The sequence below is a fragment of the Hyla sarda genome, chromosome 1, assembly GCF_029499605.1.
Source record: "Hyla sarda isolate aHylSar1 chromosome 1, aHylSar1.hap1, whole genome shotgun sequence".
NCBI lineage: Eukaryota > Metazoa > Chordata > Amphibia > Anura > Hylidae > Hyla > Hyla sarda.
In genome coordinates this window covers 349,502,648-349,525,644 of record NC_079189.1, presented here as the reverse complement: position 1 = coordinate 349,525,644, position 22,997 = coordinate 349,502,648, and the positions used below count along the sequence as shown (strand labels likewise).

General features: G+C 42.0%; 1 protein-coding gene across 4 annotated transcripts in view; it reads right to left on the bottom strand.

The window, feature by feature from the left end:
* NFIB (nuclear factor I B) overlaps positions 1 to 22,997 on the bottom strand; it is a 427,846-nt gene that overhangs the window by 387,089 nt on the left and 17,760 nt on the right. The window lies entirely within an intron of this gene.

Genomic DNA, 22,997 nt, shown 5'->3' with positions numbered 1-22,997 from the left:
CGCAGCCAAAGTCACCATGTAGCTTAAGCCTAATTTTAATGCATAAGCAGCTTAACTGTCATCAAATAATTATAAACATAAGTAAAGATGGAAAACATCTTTAAATTTTACAACCCATGTTCACTTCTTGACACAAAATAATAAGACAACTTACGTTTTACTCGTTTTCTCCTAATTACCACACTTTAAGTAAAAATAATCTTGCCTGCAATGTGTAAATATTAGAAAGAAATCTTAGAAATTGCTGTGTGCTGCATTATGTGACACCGCTTGTGTCACATAATGTTGTTCCAGATAAAACAACGTCTTACTTGGCAGATGTATCCCATCAGCACATTTTATACATGACACCACTGAACTTGTCCTGAAGTTCACTTAAGCAACATAGCAGTCTTCACCCAAGCTGCTTGCACACATTTAATGAGATTACGCTATTCTAAACCTAGCCAGATCCATTCCGGCACGGGGCATGCACTCGTCCAAGTAAACCCTCACTCCGAGTGCCAAAAGCCTTCGAAGCTGGCTCAAGACACTGAACACAATAAGTTGCTTACAATTTGCTTATTAATCAGCTCCTCTAAATAAATACATTAATGCTTAGGATGTAAGCCTTTGAAAGGGGATTATTTTGTCACACTCCAACTGAGGTCTTTACTGGTGAACTAATACAATATTTATTTTCTACATGTGTATACTGAGGCCAGTTCCAAACACTTACATATCGCAGTAAAATAGAAGCACATTGTGGGCCTGGGTGATGTCACATTGGCATTCCAAGATTGTAGGATCAAGAAAGAATTAAAACTTGAAGCAATAGATTGCTGGAGTGTAAAGGAAAAAAATTGTCTTGTGTTGTTGCCAGTTTTGGGCAGCCAATGGCGGCGGTCAGAGATATGCCAATGTGATGTTCTAAAGCTGGCATGTCAACCTGTAATTATCTTAAGTGCCAATTGCATTGGCAAATCTCACTAAAGAGAACCGTGTTTGGTCTGTGAAAACCCATACACGCGCCCATTTGAAGATCTATGCTGTTATCTCTTCTGACTTTATCTTGTTAAATAGGATCTCTGGCTGTGTTTCCTTTTAAATGTAGTTTCACTTCACTGCTTCCCTTCTCCATTCACTATCCTAGTTCTAAGTATTCTATTTCTTTATTTTCTTCAACATGAAATTAGATTTTTTAAATGCAAGTTCACATATTCGACTATATTTCTCTTTACCATATGTACAGTGTAGAAAAAGATGTGCAAACTCTAATTTTGCTCTTAATAAAAAAAGTGTAAACTGAAAAAAAAGTCAAAAGGAAAAAGGAGTATTTTTTTTTGTTAACCTTACCTGCTCCAGTATCTTAATAAATACCCCAATTACAGGACAGTTTGCATAACAGGACATATAAAGAACAAAAAGCAAAAAAATAAAAAAACTAGTAATGGAATTTGTACTCTTGGCTGACTTAACTGTAAGTTCAGCTTTAGCTCTGGTTAATGCAAAAGATAACACTTCCAGTCTGGACATCTCAAAAGGTATACATGTAAATTGAAGTAACTCTAATGAAACAATGAAAGCTGTCTTTAGTGGCATTTCTCTCAAGTGGTATTTGCCAATAAAATCTGATTCATTTTTATAAAATGGATACAGAATCTTATGTCCCTTTTTTCTTGGGGACAATGAAATGATCAAATGATTGCAATAAATTGTCCCCTATGGGGACATAAAAAGTGTAAAAAACAAAAACAAAACAAAAAGTGAAATTTTTTACAAAATTGAAAAATCCCCTCCCCAATGAAAAGTTAAAATGTCTGTTTTTCCCAATTTACTCCCAAAAAGCGTCATAAAAAAAAAAAATGGTAATTATCCTGTATGGGATAAATGTATTAAAAGTTTGATATACGCAAATGTAGTATCACTAAAAAGTACAAACAAGGCCCCAAAAATTAGCCCTTATACAGCCGCTAAAGTTATAGGTCGTCAAAACAGAGGGAGTTTAAATGTACTAATTTGGCTAAATAGTTTGAGATTTTTTTTAAGCAGTACAAAGTTGAACGCCGCATCTAAAGTAAAAGTGAAACCATGCCGGTTAGCTCAGGGGGCTGTTGGGGATTGCCGTGGCAAAATCGCGGCATCCCGAACAGCTGTGACACAGCAGGAGGGTCCCTACCTTCCTCCATGCTGTCCGATCGCCGAATGACTGCTCAGTGCCTGAGATCCAAGCATGAGCAGTCAAGCAGCAGAATCATTGATCAATTGTGTCCTAGGAGAAACCAGTGATCAATGTAAACGATCAGTGTGTGCAGTGTTATAGTTCCCTATGGGAGCTATAACATTGTAAGAAAAGAGTGGGGAACAAAAGTGAATAAAGATAATTTAACCCCTTCCCTAATAAAAGTTTGAATCACCCCCCTTTTCCCATAAAAAAAAAACTGTGTAAATAAAAATAAACATATGTGGTATCGCCACGTGTGGAAATGTCTATTATAAAAATACAGCGTTAATTAAACTGAACGGTCAATGGCGTACGCGCAAAAAATTTCCAAAGTCCAAGATAGCGTATTTTTGGTCACTTTTTATATCATGAAAAAATGAATAAAAAGCGATCAAAAAGTCTGATAAATACACAAATGGTACCGCTAAAAACTTCAGATCATGGCTCAAAAAATGAGCCCTCATTGTAAAAAAGTATTTTACAAAAAAATGTTGACTAGTAGGCAAGATGCACTAGTAAACAACCATACCGCGGAAAAATAAAAAGTTATAGGGGTCAGAAATGACAATTTTAAATGTATAAATTTTCCTGCATGTAGTTATGATTTTTTTCAGAAGTACGACAAAATCAAACCTATATAAGTAGGGTATCATTTTAACTGTATGGACCTACAGAATAAAGAGAAGATGTCATTTTTACAAAAAAGTTTACTTTCAATTTTGTCTCACAATTATTTTTTTTCCGTTTCGTTGTGGATTTTTGGGTAAAAGTAGAATTGGTGGCACAAACAATAAGCCATCATATGGATTTTTAGGTGCAAATTTGAAAGAGTTATAATTTTTTAAATGTAAGGAGGAAAAAATGAAAGTGCAAAAATGGCAAAACCCCCGGTCCCTAAGGTGTTAAGGCCAAATATGGGCTTGATCCTTAAGGCTAAGTTTCCACTTGTATTTTTTTCCTGGCAGTTTTTGGAATACTGCCACTGCAGTTTTTGAGCCAAGTGTATTCAAAAGGAATAGGACATATAAAGGAAGGATTTACACTTCTCCTCCCTTATGGATCCACTTCTGACTTTGGCTCAAAAACTGCAGTAGCAGTTTTCCAAAAACTGCCAGAAAAAAAAACAAGGGGTAACTTAGCCTTAGGGGTAATACCCGGTGAAAAACATTTCTCCTTAGTAGATTTGTCATACTATTGTTTTCTGCCTGACTGTAAGTTTTCACTAAATCCGCCAGTTCAGTCAGTTTGCCTTGCATAGAAATAATAAAATCCACCAAGTTTTTCTTATTTTGGGTCAGGTTTTTTCTCTTGTACCTTTATCCCATCCAGTGGTTCCCTTAATCTTCTTCCATAGATAAACTCATAAAGGGAGAAACCAGTGAATGTCCTAGGAACCTCCCAGTATACAAATAATACATTTGGAAGCAAACAATTTCATTGTGTTTCCATGGCTGCTCCACAAACTTGCAAAGTGTTCCACCAAACCAATTGTAAAAAGATGATGGATGTTTTATTAATCTAGATTGATATTTTGTATGAGGAATATCAAACTAATTGAAAATATTAATGCCTCTGCAGTTCATTTTATGACAGTCCTTTCAACCCCAGGAAAAGAAGTCAAGTTATATTTTTTTCTCTTCCGGAGAAATACACCGGCGTCCTGCATAGGATTCACAAAAATCAGCTGCATTCGCATCTCTTGTAGGTGAATATAACCAATTTAGTACTTTTAGCAGAATTTTCCTTGTACTCATTTCATAATTTGGTCTCTATATTCAGAGGGTGCCCCAATTTTCCACACTTTTTCACAAGCCCCAAAAAATGTTTGATTTGTACAAGGGTACGGTTCAGATTCCCCTGCCTTATAATTCTCTTGAACAAACTGTGAGGCAAGGGTTTGTATCAGAAGCGTCATTTTGGGGAATTAAAAGTTTCTTTTACTAAGAAAAATGTTCAGATCGCCATTTCTCAGGGCTAAGCAAGGTTTCTCTCCTAGAAAGATGACCTTTGCCAATACAATGGAATATTATCACCCTGATGTTGAAATATGTTACCCGATTTGTTGGAACCACACAGCTTTTATTTTGAGACTGTTGGAAAACAGGATATTGCAGTTTAAGCATTATTCCCTTGTCTAATGTCACTTGTATATCAGCTATTTACACACGTATCATAGTTCTAGGGAACATCTTTATCACATTGTGCACATATTAGAAGCGAATGACCTTCGATATCAGCAGAGTCCACTAGTCAGAGCTTACTACAGACTGCTGAATCATAGTATTATTAGAAGTATTTACAATACTAGGTTTTATATGGTCTTTAACACAACCAACAAAATTTACTGTAGCTCTACTGGTAAATGTGATAAAGGTGCCAGACAGCAGGCAGGGGATCTCCAATATACTGGCGATGACACACGAGTGATGAAGGTAAGAGAGTGTTTCACGGAAGCCATGGTTCACATATTTTGCGCTTACTGCATATACTAGGCCAATAATATGTGATCATTGGAAGTCCAAAAGGGGAAAACAAAAGGGCATCCACTTAATGGGCTTAGCAGTGGTACCAGACAATGTTGCACACTGTGTTAGATAGCATGTGGCCACCTGGTTCTAGAGGATTGATGGTGATCTCAGGAATGCAACCCCCCCTGGTTACACATTGACAGCCTATCCTTTCTGATCAGCCACTACATTTTTTATTATCTCGGTATATAAAGACGTGAAATTTCAACTATATCAAAACAGAATTAATTTTTTCATGGTGTTATGTTATTTGGGCATTTCAGTAAACAATATAAGGGTTATTATTTCTTTTTAAAAAATCATGATGTGTTGGGCAGAGTAGTTGAGTTCAGCACTGTATGTCCATCCACCCTCCGACAGAGTGCAGACAATACAAACCTTCTTCTGAATTGCTCAGTGCTGGCTTATGCTATATTAAACTGTCATTCACAGTTAGCGACAAACTGCGAACAATAAAAAGAGACACAAATTGTCATGTTCTCTCTGCTTTGATGTTAACCCCGTCACTGCTGCGGAGGACAACTTTTGCATTCAAAGTAGAGTGTAGGGGAAAAGCTCACGTCTACAACAGTTCATCAGCTCATCCAATCCCTCTGGTTGAGTTAGGGTTAAATGTGTGGTAGTCTGAGGAGGAGAAGCACTTATTGTCTATGGCATGTGAAATTAAGAGAGTGATTTTCTCTACCAGCTATAGGCAAAAGCAGACACAGAGTCGTTTCTCTTGCAGAACATAATACACAATGCTGAGCACTGTTTTCTTTTTCCCATAAAGTTGCGCATTATAAACCTTTATGGACAGAACTTAGGCAATGGTACAAGATTTTGGAAATGTAATCCTTTTTTGCTCTCCCCCTCTGTAGACAAACCCTTTTGTGGCTCTGGATAATCCCATTAGGAAATGAGATTTGAATGTGTGTGTATTGTGCCGAGTTATTGATATTCCAAAACAGGCTCATGAGAAAAATGAAAGGGCTTAAATACTACAAAAAGTAGCTGTGTAAGAAAGAAATCTGGAACTTTCATACAGCAGCCAACTCATGCCTTTAGTTTATTAGTTAGAAACAAACATTATTACTTCCTCAGCTTTGGCACAAGGGAGATGAAATTCAAATCTTCTTATATGTTTTTCTATTAAATGTCATTACCTGATTAAGTCACATCTAGAACGTAAAGCAAACTGGCTTAAAATAAACAGAAAAGTTTGATTAAAAGTTACGGTAACCTACTGTGTATCACATGTATTTCTGAAATCCTAATGGTCTTCTGAAGATGTTGTGTGAGCACAAGCATCATGCCATTCAGTGGGTATGGGTAATAAGGCTGTTTAAGTCTTTATGGGCCATGCAGTAAGCATTGTTCAATGTGATATTAAAGGGGTTATCCCAAGATCCACAACATAGGTCACAAGTATTTGATCAGTGGGTGGATGACTACTAGAAGACATGTCTAAGCAAGCAACATGGTGGTCATTCCCGGCGGTCGGACTCAAACCAACCTGATATATATAACCTATCTTGTGAATAGGTGATTATTTTAAATCTTGGGATAACCAATTTTTGTTTTTGTTAAATAATTACAGTGATTCCCGACCTACGATGGCTCCGACATACGATCATTTCAACATACAATGGCCTCTCAGAGGCCATCGCATGTTGAAGGCAGCATCAACATACGATGCTTTTGTATGTCGGGGCCATCGCATAAACGGCTATCCGGCAGCACAGACTGCTTCAGCTGCCACCGGATAGCCGTTTACGGTGCCCCATGTGGTCCGCTGACGATCACTTACCTGTCCTCGGGGCTCCGGCGCGTCCTCTTCGGGATCCACTGCATCGTCGGCGCTCTCCATGGTCATCATCACGTCGTTGCACACACCGTCCCGTCATCCAATAGGATCGGCGTGCGTAGCGACATGATGGCGGCGACAGAGAGCGGCGACGGAGAGCGAGGATGCCAGGGAAGCAGAAGCCTTGCCGGAGTGTTGGGGACACCCCAGGGACGCGGCGACAGCAATGGAAGGCGACATCCAGGGCAGCGGTGATGAGCTGTGACGGTCCGGAGCGGCGGGGACATGTGAGTATCAACTCCAATACCAGTGGTTTTCAACCTGCAGACCTCCAAATGTTGGAAAACTACAACTCCCAGCATGCCCGGACAGCCGTTGGCTGTCCGGGTATGCTGGGTGTTGTAGTTTTGCAACATCTGGAGGTCCGCAGGTTGTAGACCACTGTCCTATACTTAACATTGCACGGATCCCTCAACATTCGATGGTTTCAACAAATGATGGTCCGTTTGGAACGGATTACCATCGTATGTTGAGGGACCACTGTATATCCTAGGAGTGATACCTGATATATTAGCCAGAATGTTTATAAGGGTGTTTGGAATCTCCTCTGGCAGCAGATGTCAGAGGACAGAAAGATCACACATTTTGAATTGCAATATAAGTAACAACAGAGAGAAATCCAGAACGCTCAGTGCTCCAAAATCTTCTTTTATTCATTACATGTAAAAAGAAACCACTGTCTATTTTATGCCCAAATGTACTTTGTCGAGTCCACTCTGACACTTTGAATGGCTGTGCTGTTTCAGAGTAATCATTATTTTACCTTCAGCTGGGGAAGGGCTCTAAGTCATTGGGGCGGTCCCTGGCCCTGATTGACAGATCTCTTCATATATGCAAATAGAAAGAGTCAGTCAGGTCCAGGGACCGCCCCAATGACTTGGAAACAGCACAGCTATTCATAGTGAATTATAAATTGTTCTAAGTAGCCCTGTGTTTCCATGGTTCAGGCAGCATGAAACTAGTCATAGGTTCTCTTCAATCATATTATTCATAATTCACCCCATAGTTCTCCCTAGACATTGTTTTGCCTGGGGAAAAGACCCTCTCCTCCAGGATTTCCTGTATCTTTGCTCGGCCAGCTTATCATTGTTGCTCCCTGCACATGGGACATCTCATGGGAGTCGATGGGACAAACACCATACAACCTCCAATAGCTACAAAGCTGGTTCTTACGATACTGTAGCTATGTATATCCATGGCACAGAAAATGACATATTCCCGTCTTTTCCCACCCCATAATAATAGTAATAAAAGTGTAAATGTAGTAATTTACTGGGTTATACCAAGAAATTCAAAGAATAGGTTACAAATATCTGATTTAGTGGTGTCCAACTGCTTGTACTCCCACCAATCATGAGGCCTCATATCTCCTGCATGAATGAAGTAGTGCTCAAACATGTGTGCTGCTGCTTCATATATTTGACTGTTCAAGAGAGTTGATAACAGTGCTCAGCTATCTTTGGCATTCCCATAGCATGTAAATGGAATGGCAACGAGCATCCTTGTTTATTGCTCTATTTACTTAAAGGGGTACTCCGGTGAAAACCTTTTTTCTTTTAAATCAACTGGTGGCAGAAAGTTAAACATATTTGTAAATTACTTCTATTAAAAAAATCTTAATCCTTCCATGCTGAATGCTAAAGAGGAAATTCCTTTCTTTTTGGAACACTTATGACATCACGAGCACAGTGCTCTCTGCTGACATCTCTGTCCATTTTAGCAACCATGCATAGCAGATGTATGCTAAGGGCAGCATGGTGGCTCAGTGGTTAGCACTGCTGCCTTGCAGTGCTTGGGCCTTGGGTTCAAATCCCACTAAGGACAACAATAAATAAAGTGTAATTATTATTATTATAATAATAACGTCAGCAGAGAGAACAGTGCATGTGATGTCATCAGAGAGCATTCCAAAAAGAAAAGAATTTCCTCTGTAGTATTCAGCAGCTAATAAGTACAGGAAGGATTAAGATTTTTTAATAGAAGTAATTTACAAATATGTTTAACTTTCTGCCACCAGTTGATTTAAAAGAAAAAAGGTTTTCACCGGAGTACCCCTTTAAGACCCCAGTTCTTGTAATTGGTGAGGGTCCTTGCATTTGGACAACCTCTGATCAGATACTTCTCCTCAGCTATCATGTGGATGGGTGATGAATTATTATCCTGGGATAACCTCTTTAATAATTACTGAAGTATGGTCTTGTCAGAATGTAGTAACTGCCAGATATTAATGTAAGCATGAATTATCTCATATTGTACTTTGTTTTTGTTTTTTATGTAATATCAAACATTATAACAGGCGGCCACCAGACACAGTAAACTGGAAATCTACAATCTCTAATTTATATATAAGCCTTTTTTCGCCTTTTGGACTAACAAGAAAGATTATTGTTTTAAAGAAATAACATAATACTCCAGGGCATCAAGAATTATGACTACAGTCAAGATGTTAGCATTTGCTCAGTATTGTCCCATTTATGAATTATTCCTGTCTTCATAACAATAACGCTGTAATAAAATCTGGATGACATCATTTATAGCCATGCACAGAGACAGTACTGTTATGAACTTTGGAAATCTGATATGATCTTTAGGTCTTCTTAAGCCTGTTTTTCATGACTTTATGTTTTATTGATGTCTTCTAAGAGTATATGAAAGGTTCAGGGAAACAGCTCACACATGTGTTCACACATTCTCTACACCTTAAATTCTCATGGTTATAGAAAACATAATTAAAGTGTACCTCCGGAAAGAAATGACAACTTCCCAGTGCTTTCTCCTCTAGGCTGGTTGTACTCACCCTTCCTCCTCCTCCTTCCCCTCTCTCTGTCAGCCACAATGTAAACTACTTACAATTGGAGCGCCTGAACTGCTAAATGATGACATCACTATATGAAAGGTCATGGAAGGGCCCCAGTGAATGATCACTGGTCCTTTTGCAGATTCACCCCAATGTAATGAAGAGTAAACATGTTTCATGCATAATTTGCACAAAACCCAGTGTTTTCATGTTCTAGGGATTCATTTTCCTTCATAGGGTGGATTCATCATTAACCTGTCATGTGGAAAAGTGGTACTGTTGCCCATAGCAACCAGAAGGCGTCTTTATTTCTTCAAAGGCATTTTTTTTAAATTAAACAAGCAATCGGATAGGTTGCTATGGGCAACTGCACCACTATTCCATTGCACAAGTTTTCATAAATCTCCCTTATTTTACACAAGGTGGTGAAAATGAATTTAAAAGTAAATTATCCCCTAGTCAAACAATCTTTTATAAAAACTATATAGGGGAGATTTATCAAGACCTGTCTAGAGGAAGAGAGGTGTAGTTGCTCATAGGAACCAATCAAAGTGTTTCTTTCATTTAAAAAAAATGTGAAAAATGAAAGAAGTGATCTGATTGTTGCTATGGGCAACTGCACCTCTTTTACTCTACACAGGTTTTGATAAATCTCCCCTATATGTTTATGCTACCTGTGGAACTGTAAATTCCTGCTTTAGGGTATGTTCACACGAGCAGACCCACAGCGTATTTTATGCTGCAGATCCGCCACTGAAGGACCCCTGCATGGTGGCTTTACATGTGCCTGATCGGAGCGAGCAATACGCCGCTATGAGCTGCCACACTGCTATGTGCGAGTCACAGTGCGCATGCGCAGTATACTCGGACATTGCAGCAGCTCTCGGCCTAGCTCATGGAGCAGGGGGAGCGGCCACGATGTGTGCGAGTACACCGCGCATACGCGGCAACTCACACATAGCAGTGTGTCTGCTTGTAGGCCTAAAGTCACCGTGCAGTGGTCCTTCAGCGGCTGATCTGCAGCGTAAAATACAAGTGGGTCCGCTCGTGCGAACGTACCCTTAGGGTACGTTCACACGTACGCAGATTTGATGTGCAGGATTTGATGCACAGATTTTTCTGCTGCAGATTTCAATGTAAACTAAATGACTGAGCACAGCTTCTAATCGGCAGTTACAAATCCTGCGCATCAAATCTGTGCAGGATCCTGTACATGTGAATGTACCCTTAGAACATATTGGGCATAAATATATATTTCACTGGTATCATTCCTACAATCCAAGTGCCATGCTTTTGAAGTAAATGGGTTTCATTGAGACCAAGTCACATAATTCAATAAAAACACAATTTTGGGGCATGTCTTATTCCTTTTTTTAACAAAGGGACATAAAGGAAAAAACAGACATTTTTAGCTATTTACAGTGAAAAAAACATGGCCGATTTTACAGTGTGTCAACATAGCCTTATATAGTACCATGATGTAAAAGCATACCTTGTATTCAACTATGCTCTAGGTCAGTGGTCTCAAACTGTGGCCCTCCAGATGTTGCAAAACTTCAACTCCCAGCATACCCGGACAGCCATTGGCTGTCCGGGCATGATGGGAGTTAAAGTTTTGCAACATCTGGAGGGCCCAGTTTGAAACCAATGCTCTAAGCCTTCCATGTTGTAATGTAAGTTATATCACATATTATCACAGAAATCTATTAAAGAAGTAGCTTTACCAGCCATTATGTGTAGTTGCATAAAACTATCTTTACAGGGGTCATGCTATGAATACAACCTTTCATCAATTCACAGGATAGGTGATGAATGTATAATTGCTGCAGAGCTGTGAACCCCGGTGACCACAAGAATACACCGCTCTGCTATCTCCATCGACCCTATAGACAATAAATTACTTGTACTAACTAATACAAGCTAGAGGGCACTGCTGTGGAGAATGACCAATTGTGTCAGCATGTACTCTGGAGGTTAGCGATCTGTCACTGTAACAACGCGGAGTCCTGATGCCTGTGGGTTCGGAGGTGCTGGGAACCAAGAAACCCGAAGTCACTCAATAACATACATAAAAAGACAAAAAGGTACCCGCACTCACTGTGAGGAAACAGCAGACCAACTTCTATGGCATCTCGGACAGATCCAACTTCAGGCTGACAGCAGGGCGTTCAGAGTGGAGGCGACTGCCGGCAAAGTTTTGCGCAGATTGCGCTTCTTTTGGCCTCGTATACGAAACTTTGCCAGCAATCGCCTCCACTCTGAGCGCCCTGCTGTCAGCCTGAAGTCGGATCTGTCCGAGATGCTATAGAAGTTGGTCCACAGTTTCCTCGCGGTGAGTGCGGGTACCTTTTTGTCTTCTTATGTATGCTAATAAATTACTTGTAACCGCTGATCCATTCAGATCCATTCAGATCCATTTGGGTCCTTCGTTCTCCTGATAGATGGGCCCCACACTGGACATACAGTTACCACCAATTTAATGTAGGGTGACTGCTGAACACAGACTGCATGAATGTAAAAAAAAAACATGCATTGGAATTGGTTTCGACCAAACACACCTCATTTCCAGGTTTTTGTCCAGCTGCCAGAGCACTAACCATCTAACTGTTTTGATGATTGACATGTCATCAAAGTCCTTTTATGGGACAGTTTGCTGTTACAAGTTTTCAAACCACATAATAAATGCTTTAATCTGAAAAGCTCACACTCTAGCTAAAGGTTGACAAATGAAATGTATATTATGGATATATAATCTTGTTATGCTTAATGACACTGTAGCCAATGCCAATCCCTTCTGCAATAAAATGCTGGCAGCTAAAGTAAAGATTACATTCTAACATTTTATATACATATGGTCTTATTCCACAGAGCAATGCCAAATCAGTCACAGCTGAGATAAATGCCCAGGGATCTAAAACACACTAAATGGGGTGTGAGATAATTGGGAGTTGTTACTGTTTTGTTGCATCTTTATAGATAAGAAAACATTCATTTTCCAGAACACATTTACAGTGTTTTATGTAACAGAATTGTGACATATGTAATGTTTACATAACTGGATTATCCTCCACCGTATATATAATTGAATTGTATGTAGTTCTTCTGGGACCCCCATTGATCACGAGAACGGGAATTCCTCGTTCCCCAAGTAAATGGAGTGGAAGCAAACATGCTCTGCTGCCATTCCATTCACTTGGTATGGGACTGCTGGAGATAGCCATCCACTTCTTTCACTTGGGGATTATCTGTTTTCTAATGGTGATATTTTTTTTAATATTAAAGGGGTTCTCCCATGGAAAGCTTTTTTTAAAAAAAATTTTTAATCAACTGGTGCCAGAAAGTTAAACAGATTTGTAAATTACTTCTATTAAAAAATCTTAATCCTTCCAGTACTTATTAGCTGCTGAATACTACAGAGGAAATGGTTTTCTTTTTGGAACACAGAGCTCTCTGCTGACATCATGACCACAGTGCTCTCTGCTGATATCTCTGTCCATTTTAGGAACTGTCCAGAGTAGGAGAAAATCCCCATAGCAAACATATGCTGCTCTGGACAGTTCCTAAAATGGACAGAGATGTCAGCAGAGAGCACTGTGGTCATGATGTCAGCAAAGAGCTCTGTGTTCCAAAAAGAAAACCATTTCCCCTGTAGTATTCCGCAGCTAATAAGTACTGGAAGGATTAAGATTTTTTAATAGAAGTAATTTACAAATGTTTAACTTTCTGACACCAGTTGATTTAAAAATTTTTTTTAAAAAAAGCTTTCCATGGGAGAACCCCTTTAATATTAAAAAAATATCACCATTAGAAAACAGCTTTCCACGGGAGTACCCCTTTAAGATAACTCTGTATCTGTGCAGGTAATTTTGGAGCCCCACACAAGAAATACGGATATCCTTTTAGTTAATATGGGCCAGTCGAAGCGCCACTGTTGCGCGAAACGGCACCATCGCTCGCTAAAGTACCCCCTTGTTTGTCCGTCCTGCACCTTTGCACTGATATATGTAACTGATTGGTTTTAATAAAGTACTACCACAAGATCAACTGTATGGTGAGTGCCCAATTCACTTCTATAAATGTTGGACTTTATAAAGACTGTGTGATTTTCATAGTAAGCACCATCATAGATACTGTGCGGTGTTATGTTGTCCGGATTGGCACAGAACGACTCTCCAGACACAACCATTTATGTCTAACCCTTTGATACAAAAGCAAGCAACAAAAGAATTGTTGCTTAACATAAAGATGGCCTTTATGTAGCATGGTTGGCAAGACAGGCTCCCCTAAGAACAGGCCTCGCCATGGTCGACCAAAGAAGTTGAGTGCAAATGCTCAGCATCATACCCAGAGGTTGTCTTTAGGAAATAGATGTATAAGTGCTGCCAGCATTGCTGCAGAGGTAAAAAAAAAAAGTGTGGGGGTCGGCCTGTCAGTGCTCAGACTATATGCTGCACACTACTTCAAATTGATGTATATGGCTGTTGTCCCAGAAGTTTTCTTCTAAAGATGATGCATAAGAAAGCCTGCAAGGACATGGATTACTGGAACCATGTCCTGTGGATTGATGAGACCAAGATCTGATTCAGATGGTATCAAGCATGTGTGGTGGCAACCAGGTTCAAAGAGAAGTGTGTCTACTCTACAGTCAAGCATGGTGGTGGGAGTGTCATGTTCTCGGGAGATCGGAGACTGGGCCGCCAGCCGGTATTCCAACATGATAGCGACCACAACACACACCTTAAAAATGACCACTGCTTTACTAAAAAAAAGCTGAGGGTAAAGGTGACAGACTGGCCAAGAATGTCTCCAGACCTAAACCGTAATGAGCAACCGTGGGGCATCCTCAAATGGAAGATGGAGAGCACAAGGTCTCTAACATCCACCAGTTCTGTGATGTTGTCTTGGAGAAAGGAAGTGGCAACCTGTAAATCTCTGGTGAGCTCCATGCCCAAAGGGCTTAAAGCAGTGCTGGAAAATGTGCTGAACAATTTGGACCCAATTTGGACATTTCCACTTTGGAGTGTATTCACTCACATTTACAAAAATGTGAGGGGTCTATTCCTTTATGCAAGACCCTGTATGTTAAAATCTAGGCCAATATGACATAGGTTGGTGTAATAAAACCAAATTATAAATCAGACCAGCAGACCGTGCCATCAACAGGCCTGCCATGAGAAATTTTGGGGCCCCTTACACAGCTTGTAGTCTGCTTGTACACAGCTTACTTATATGGGGGCATTACTATATATGGGGGCCATGTGAGGGGGCATTATTATGTATAAGGGCCATGTAAGGGGGGCATTACTTATATGGGGCAAAGTGGTGGGGCTTTACTTATATGGGGCAAAGTGAGGGGGGCATTACTTATATGGGGGCAAAGTGAGGGGGGCATTACTTATAAGTAATGCCCCCTCACTTTGCCCCCCATATAAGTATTGCCCCCCTCAATTTGCCCCCATATAAGTAATGCCCCCCTCACTTTGCCCTATATAAGTAAAGCCCTGCCACTTTGCCCCATATAAGCAATGCTCCCTCACTTTGCCCCATATATGTAATGCCCCCTCACTTTGCCCCCATATAAGTAATGTCCGCCTCACTTTTCCTCCATATAAGTAATGCCCCCCTCACTTTGCCCCCAAATAAGTAATGTCCCCCTCACTTTGCTCCCATATACGTAAGTAATGCCCCCTCACATGGCCCCCATATACAGTAAAAAAATACTCATCTCTGCCTCGTTCCCCCGCACCTCCTGTTCTCTCCTCTTCGCTCTGCTTCCTGTGCTGACAGCCTCCACAGAGCCGCTGCCGCACAGGAAGCCCGGGCTGGAGTGACAGGACGGAGCCACCAGCTCCTTCCTGTTATGTCAGCCGCCGCAGCCGAGCGCATGCTCAATGCTGTATGCCTCTTAAAGGCGCACTCAGTGTTAAAAGCTGAGGTTGCTCGGGGATTCGGGACAGGTGCCCCGGATCTGCGGGCACAGCCCCTCCCCTCACCTGCTGGCCCAGCCGCAGGGGGCACAATGGAGCCCGCAGGTAAAGGATCCAGTTATGCACATGCAGGGACCGTGCCAGCACTGGTCCCAGCATGTTGCAGCCCTAGGGCCCCTGACTGGGGTACTGGCTGTACCCCCCCCCCCCCTGATGGCGGCCCTGGCCATCAATACTAAGGAAGTGCGAGAGAGAACAAGGCCCTTATGTCTCATATATTTTAGTGCCTTATATTGTATCACCTATATTAACTATTTTAAAAGTGAAACATACTGCACGGTTTTCTTTAAAAGCAAATGCATATAGCTATGTAGAATTTGTAATAAATACCACATTCAAGACAGTGAAATTGAAAAGTCTTTAATTCCATTTTCGAGTGGATATAGAATTGTGGATTCAGTAAGACAGTAAGTATAAGTTAAGCCTTGATTTGACTGGTAAAATATAATCTTAAAGCATCTATCATAGGGTATGGGAAAATTCTGACTTCATAACAATGTTTTTTTTAATTAACAAATGATTAGATTTAGGATTATAATAGGCAAAATTGACTTTTTTGTGTGTGGCCACAGCTGGATAGTCGGCCAGTAACTTCCTCTTCTAACAAAAGCTTGAAGTCTAGTGTTTCCTTTAATTATTATTCTCTTTCCCAATGATAGGTAACCACGACTGCAAGCTGTACTTCAGAAACCTCAATAAAGGATCTTTGATACCACTAAAGCTGCAAAAATAAAATAGCACTTCCTAAACCACCACGAAAAGGCCCACCCATTACAAATGAAAGCCTTCTGTGAAATTAGCCAACAACGGCAGCGCCTGTCTGGAGGTGCTTAGGGTTTGTGTGTGATATGGTTGTTCAGACATTAGGGCATTTAGTTATAAACTTATCTTGGGAGAAATACATGATTAACTGGATTTTAATGTAAACTAAAAATATCTAAGACTAGTGCCTTGCTTTTACAGTCATAGAAATGAAGAATAGACCGCGGAGCAGAAGACGATATCACAGATCAGCAATGGCATTAGAACCACTCACAGGTGAAAGAAAAAACATTCATCATTTTGTGACAATGGCTTATGTGAATGAGGTAGTATATATTATACAATTGACCAGTCAGTTAATTCGTTTGTAACTGGGTCAGTGGCAGGACTTTTGGGTATTTCTATTAGTCAGGGATTTGTACCTAACAAAAGTAGTCCAAGAACAGTTAACTGAACCAGTGACAGGGTGATGATTCTTAGGGGCATTGATATTTGTAAGATGAAGGTTTAGGCTAGCCCATCTGGTCTTATCCCACATAATGGCTACTATAATGTCGGCTAAGATAGAAAGGAGCCAAAAAAACACACAGTACATCACAACTTGTTGCGTAAGCTAATGCCGCCTTTAAAGAATAACTTTTTGCTTTTAGAGCAGAAGATGCTATCATTGGAGAATGATGTAGAGGTTCTTGTGTATGCCTTTTGCTTACCTGTTTTAGATATAGCAGACATGAGATTGGCTCCATTTTGTTTGCAATTCCTTTACTGAAGTGATTATATAATGCAGACTACATTCCCCATGAATACTCAGTCTTTGGGGGGGAGGGGGTGTTTGATTACTGCAGTTGGACATCTAGTCAGGCTGCTAGTGCAGGAGTTCAACCAAGTGAACTCATGAGGCTAAAAAGTGGGTTGGGATCAGTTTATATTACATGCAGTTTTGTTATTGAAAGTGCGTTTCTTACAGAAAAATTGCCAAAGTGATTTGACCTATAACTACAATCGAGTTCTTTTTGAAGATCGGAAGCCTTTAGGCTGTGTTTTCACACTGCATTTTTGCTGCGTTTTGGCTGTTTCTTTTGAAATTTTCAAAAATTCCTAATTTTTACCATAATGTATACAATTGCAGTAAAATATCATCCACAATGTTGGGGAAATCACAGCCAGAACAACTAAAACAAAACCCAAATACACAGGGGAGATATAACTACTTTATATCCTGATCCCATAGAGACAGCAAATGGAGCTAGGAGGACAGGGATCTGAGCTCTGGTAGAAGATTTGGTAAGTGATATAATCCTGTTTACAGAAAGTCAGAACCCTGGACTGCCATCCTGTATGGACACAAGAAGCACTGGGTTATAGTAATAAAACACACAGTTGCAGCTCTACCGTAATAAATCAAACAGTGCTCTATAACAAGTGGTGGTCAGTGTGCACGATATGGGCATAAAAAAAAAAATCGAAAGTGCTTTATTTACACATACTTTGTACTTAAACTTTGTGGCAGACCAAGGGCATTCCTTTATGGCAATGCCATTCCCTAAAGCTATGATCAGCATGTTATTCCCTATTCTGGGATCTTTGGAATTTGGAGGCCAAGTCGAAGTCGAAACTTGAACTTTTTTTATTCATGTTTTCTTGAACCATCTCTAAACATTTCTTGCAATGTGGCAGGATGCATAATCCTGCTGAAAGAAGCCACTGTTAGGCTATGTTCACATCTCAGAATGTCCGCACAGAAAAATTCTGCAGACTGCTGGCATGACATGGCAGCGCTAGGACTGCACGAGAATGTACTGTCTCATAGACTGCAATGCATTCCATGTGGAGTCCTTAGAAAGGATGGACATGTCCATTCTTCCTGGGGATACCAGAAACGGATTTTCCGCTGTTTGCATAGTGCAGCAGAATCCCATTGAAATCAATGGGACTCTGCTGCTGCGGAATCTCCATGTGGAATTACAATGCGAAATTCCGCAAGGAGATTCTATGGGGATAAGTGCACGGCAATGTTTGAATGCTAACTAGACAATGAATGGAGTGCTAGTCACATATGCCCGATGCAATACTTTAAATTTGGAGGCTTTTCATCTCTGGTCTATAGATTGGCTAGGGTCCTAACAGTCAGACCCTCAACGTTCAGCATGTTGTGAAAAACCCTGTGCTGTGATATTGGTAATCTGGAGGTAAATCAACACTTAGATTTTTTTTCATGTTCCTAAAACCATTCCAAAACATTTCTTGCAATGTGACAGAATGGATTATTCTGCTGAAAGAGACCACTGTTATTAGGGAATATCATTGATAGTAGGTAACATGCTGATATGTCTGATCAGTGTATATGCTATAGTTAACCTGTTAAGGACCAAGGACGTACCGGTACGTCCTGAGTCCTTTCCCTTTCTATAACGCAGGGCCACGGCATAGCGGATCGAGCTCGGCCTCTAACAACGGCCAGGACCCGTGGCTAATAGCGCACGGTATTGATCGCGGTGCCGTGCACTATTAACCCTTTAGACGCAGCATTCAAAGTTGAACGCCACGTTAAAACTGAAAGTAAAACGTTGCCTGTTAGCTCAGGGGGCTGTTCGGGATGGCCGCGGTGAAACTGCAGAATCCCGTACAACTGTAAGACCGCAGGAGGGTCCCTTACCTTGCCTCCTGGTGTCCGATCGCTGAATGACTGCTCAGTGCCTGAGATCCAGGCATGAGCAGTCAAGCGGCAGAAACATTGATCAATGGTTTCCTATGAGAAACCATTGATCAATGTAAAAGATTAGTGTGTGCAGTGTTATAGTCCCCTATGGGAGCTATAACATTGCAAAAAGAAAGTGGAAAAAATAAGTTAATAAAGATCATTTAACCCCTTCCCTAATAAAAGTTTGAATAACCCCCCTTTTCCCATAAAAAAAAAACCAGTGTAAATAAAAATAAACATATGTGGTATCGCTGTGTACGGAAATGTCTGAATTATAAAAAAATATCATTAATTAAACCACACGGTCAATGGCGTACACGCAAAAAAAGTCCAAAATAGTGTATTTTTGGCACTTTTTAGATCATGAAAAAATAAATAAAAAGCGATCAAAAAGTCTGATCAATACAAAAATGGTACCGCTAAAAAATTAGCCCTCATACCACTCCATATTCGGAAAAATGTAAAAGTTATAGGGGTCAGAAGATGACAATTTTAAATGTGTAAATTTCCCTGCATGTAGTTACGATTTTTTCCAGAAGTACAACAAAATCAAAGCTATAAAAGTAGGGTATCATTTTAATCGTATGGACCTACAGAATGAAGAGAATGTGTAATGTTTACCAAAAAATGTACTGCGTAGAAACGGAAGCCCCCGTTTCTTCGTAGATTTTTGGGTCACATGACTGATGTCATTACAAAGTAGAATTGGTGGCGCAAAAAAATAAGCCATTATTTGGATTTTGAGGTGCAAATTGAAAGAGTTATGATTTTTTTAAAGGTAAGGAGGAAAAAATGAAAGTGCAAAAACGGAAAAACCCCTGGTCCTTAAGGGGTTAAATCCGCAGAATCTGCTGTTCTACATTGGCAAATGAAATAACAAGCTGTCCATACACATTGACCTATTATTTTTGCCAGGGCTCACCAGTTATATAATGCAGTGTTCCCCAACTCTTAAGAACAGATATTATTATGCACAAGGGGTAATAAGGATATTAAGGTATTACTAATACTTGGTAGTCCGGTCAAAACCTTCAACACTGTGCTAGTCAACACTGCTATTAACATAAATTGTGCTGGAGTCTCTGCTACAAAAAAGTTTGTCTTTTCATTGGGATAAAAGGGGGCAAAGCTCAGTAGAAGGGGGCATGTCATCCCATGGCCCAACAGGTTTTTCATTATTCACAACAGAAAAGGCCAAAATTATAGATGAAATCGACACCAGTTTATAGCTGGCATACCTTTCAAATTGTGATGCGTGAACATGAAAAGATACAGCAAATTTGAGTGTATCCCTCAAAGTGTACCTTTCGTTAACAAAAACCTTTGGTATAATGTAGATAATACTTTTATATGAATATTTGTAATATACATTGGTTAAAAAATTTGTATATTTTTGGTTGAAAAAATGCGGTCCCTGCAGCTATTGCCTGTGTGTCTCTGTGAGGAGACCAAACACAGGAAGTGAGGACAGGACAAGCAGGGCTCTGTGCAGACTCCTGGCTTGTCAATCAGCCTGCTGTGTGAGCCAATAGAGTGTCACAGAGCTTCACTGCACCGAGCCCTGCTTGTCCTCAGTGCACAGAGTCCTGCTTGTCCTCAGTGTACAGAGCCCTGCTTGTCCTCAGTGTGCAGAGCCATGCTTGTCCTCAGTGTACAGAGCCCTGCTTCTCCTCACTGCAACAAGCCCTGCTTGTCCTCAGTGCACAGAGCCCTGCTTGTCCTCACTGCACAGAGCCCTGCTTGTCCTCAGTGTAGAGCCCTGCTTGTCCCTCACTGCACAGAGCCATGCTTGTCCCTCACTGTACAGAGCCCTGCTTGTCCTCACTGCACAGAGCCCTGCTTATCCTCAGTGTACAGAGCCCTGCTGTCCTCAGTGTACAGAGCCCTGCTTGTCCTCACTGCACAGAGCCCTGCTTGTCCTCAGAGTACAGAGCCCCTGCTTGTCCTCAGTGTACAGAGCCCTGCTTGTCCTCAGTGTACAGAGCCCTGCTTGTCCTCAGTGTACAGGGCCCTGCTTGTCCTTCTTGTTCTAAGTGCACAGAGCCATGCTTGTCCTCAGTGTACAGAGCCCTGCTTGTCCCTCACTGCACAGAGCCATGCTTGTCCCTCACTGCAAAGAGCCCTGCTTGTCCTCACTGCACAGAGCCCTACTTGTCCTCAGTGTACAGAGCCCTGCTTGTCCTCAGTGTACAGAGCCCTGCTTGTCCTCACTGCACAGAGCCCTGCTTGTCCTTAGTGCACATAGCCCTGCTTGTCCTCAGTGCACAAAGCCCTGCTTGTCCTCAGTGTACAGAGCCCCTGCTTGTCCTCAGTGCACAAAGCCCTGCTTGTCCTCAGTGTACAGAGCCCCTGCTTGTCCTCAGTGTACAGAGCCCTGCTCGTCCTCAGTGTACAGGGCCCTGCATGTTCTAAGTGCAGAGAGCCCTGCTTGTCATTAGTGCACATAGCCCTGCTTGTCCTCAGTGCACAGAGCCCTGCTTGTCCTTAGTGCACATAGCCCTGCATGTCCTCAGTGCACAGAGCCCTGCTTGTCCTCAGTGCACAAAGCCCTTCTTGTTCTAAGTGCACAGAGCCATGCTTGTCCTCATTGCACAGAGCCCTGCATGTCCTCAGTGCACAGAGCCCTGCTTGTCCTTAGTACACATAGCCATGCTTGTCCTCAGTGTACAGAGCCCTGCTTCTCCTCACTGCAAAAAGCCCTGCTTGTCCTCAGTGCACAAAGCCCTGCTTGTCCTCACTGCACAGAGCCCTGCTTGTCCTCAGTGTAGAGCCCTGCTTGTCCCTCACTGCACAGAGCCCTGCTTGTCTTCACTGCACAGAGCCCTGCTTGTCCTCAGTGTACAGAGCCCTGCTTGTCCTCACTGCACAGAGCCCTGCTTGTCCTCAGTGCACAAAGCCCTGCTTGTCCTCAGTGTACAGAGCCCTGCTTGTCCTCAGTGTACAGAGCCCTGCTTGTCCTTAGTGTACAGGGCCCTGCTTGTCCTTCTTGTTCTAAGTGCACAGAGCCATGCTTGTCCTCAGTGTACAGAGCCCTGCTTGTCCCTCACTGCACAGAGCCATGCTTGTCCCTCACTGCACAGAGCCATGCTTGTCCTCACTGCACAGAGCCCTACTTGTCCTCAGTGTACAGAGCCCTGCTTGTCCTCAGAGTACAGAGCCCTGCTTGTTCTCACTGCACAGAGCCCTGCTTGTCCTTAGTGCACATAGCCTTGCTTGTCCTCAGTGCACAGAGCCCTGCTTGTCCTCAGTGCACAAAGCCCTGCTTGTCCTCAGTGTACAGAGCCCCTGCTTGTCCTCAGTGCACAAAGCCCTGCTTGTCCTCAGTGTACAGAGCCCTGCTTGTCCTCAGTGTACAGAGCCCTGCTTGTCCTCAGTGTACAGGGCCCTGCTTGTCCTTCTTGTTCTAAGTGCACAGAGCCATGCTTGTCCCCAGTGTACAGAGCCCTGCTTGTCCCTCACTGCACAGAGCCATGCTTGTCCCTCACTGCACAGAGCCCTGCTTGTCCTCACTGCACAGAGCCCTACTTGTCCTCAGTGTACAGAGCCCTGCTTGTCCTCAGAGTACAGAGCCCTGCTTGTCCTCACTGCACAGAGCCCTGCTTGTCCTTAGTGCACATAGCCTTGCTTGTCCTCAGTGCACAGAGCCCTGCTTGTCCTCAGTGCACAAAGCCCTGCTTGTCCCCAGTGTACAGAGCCCCTGCTTGTCCTCAGTGCACAAAGCCCTGCTTGTCCTCAGTGTACAGAGCCCCTGCTTGTCCTCAGTGTACAGAGCCCTGCTTGTCCTCAGTGTACAGGGCCCTGCTTGTCCTTCTTGTTCTAAGTGCACAGAGCCCTGCTTGTCATTAGTGCACATAGCCCTGCTTGTCCTCAGTACACAAAGCCCTGCTTGACCTTAGTGCACATAGCCCTGCTTGTCCTCAGTGCACAGAGCCCTGCTTGTCCTCAGTGCACAAAGCCCTTCTTGTTCTAAGTTTACAGAGCCATGCTTGTCCTCATTGCACAGAGCCCTGCATGTCCTCAGTGCACAGAGCCCTGCTTGTCCTCAGTGTACAGAGCCCTGCTTGTCCATCCACACTTCCTGCATTTGGATTCCTCGCAGAGACACACAGGCAGTAGCTGCAGGGGACAATCCTTCTAAAGTTAACCACCTTTATTCTTGTGACTGCTCCATCC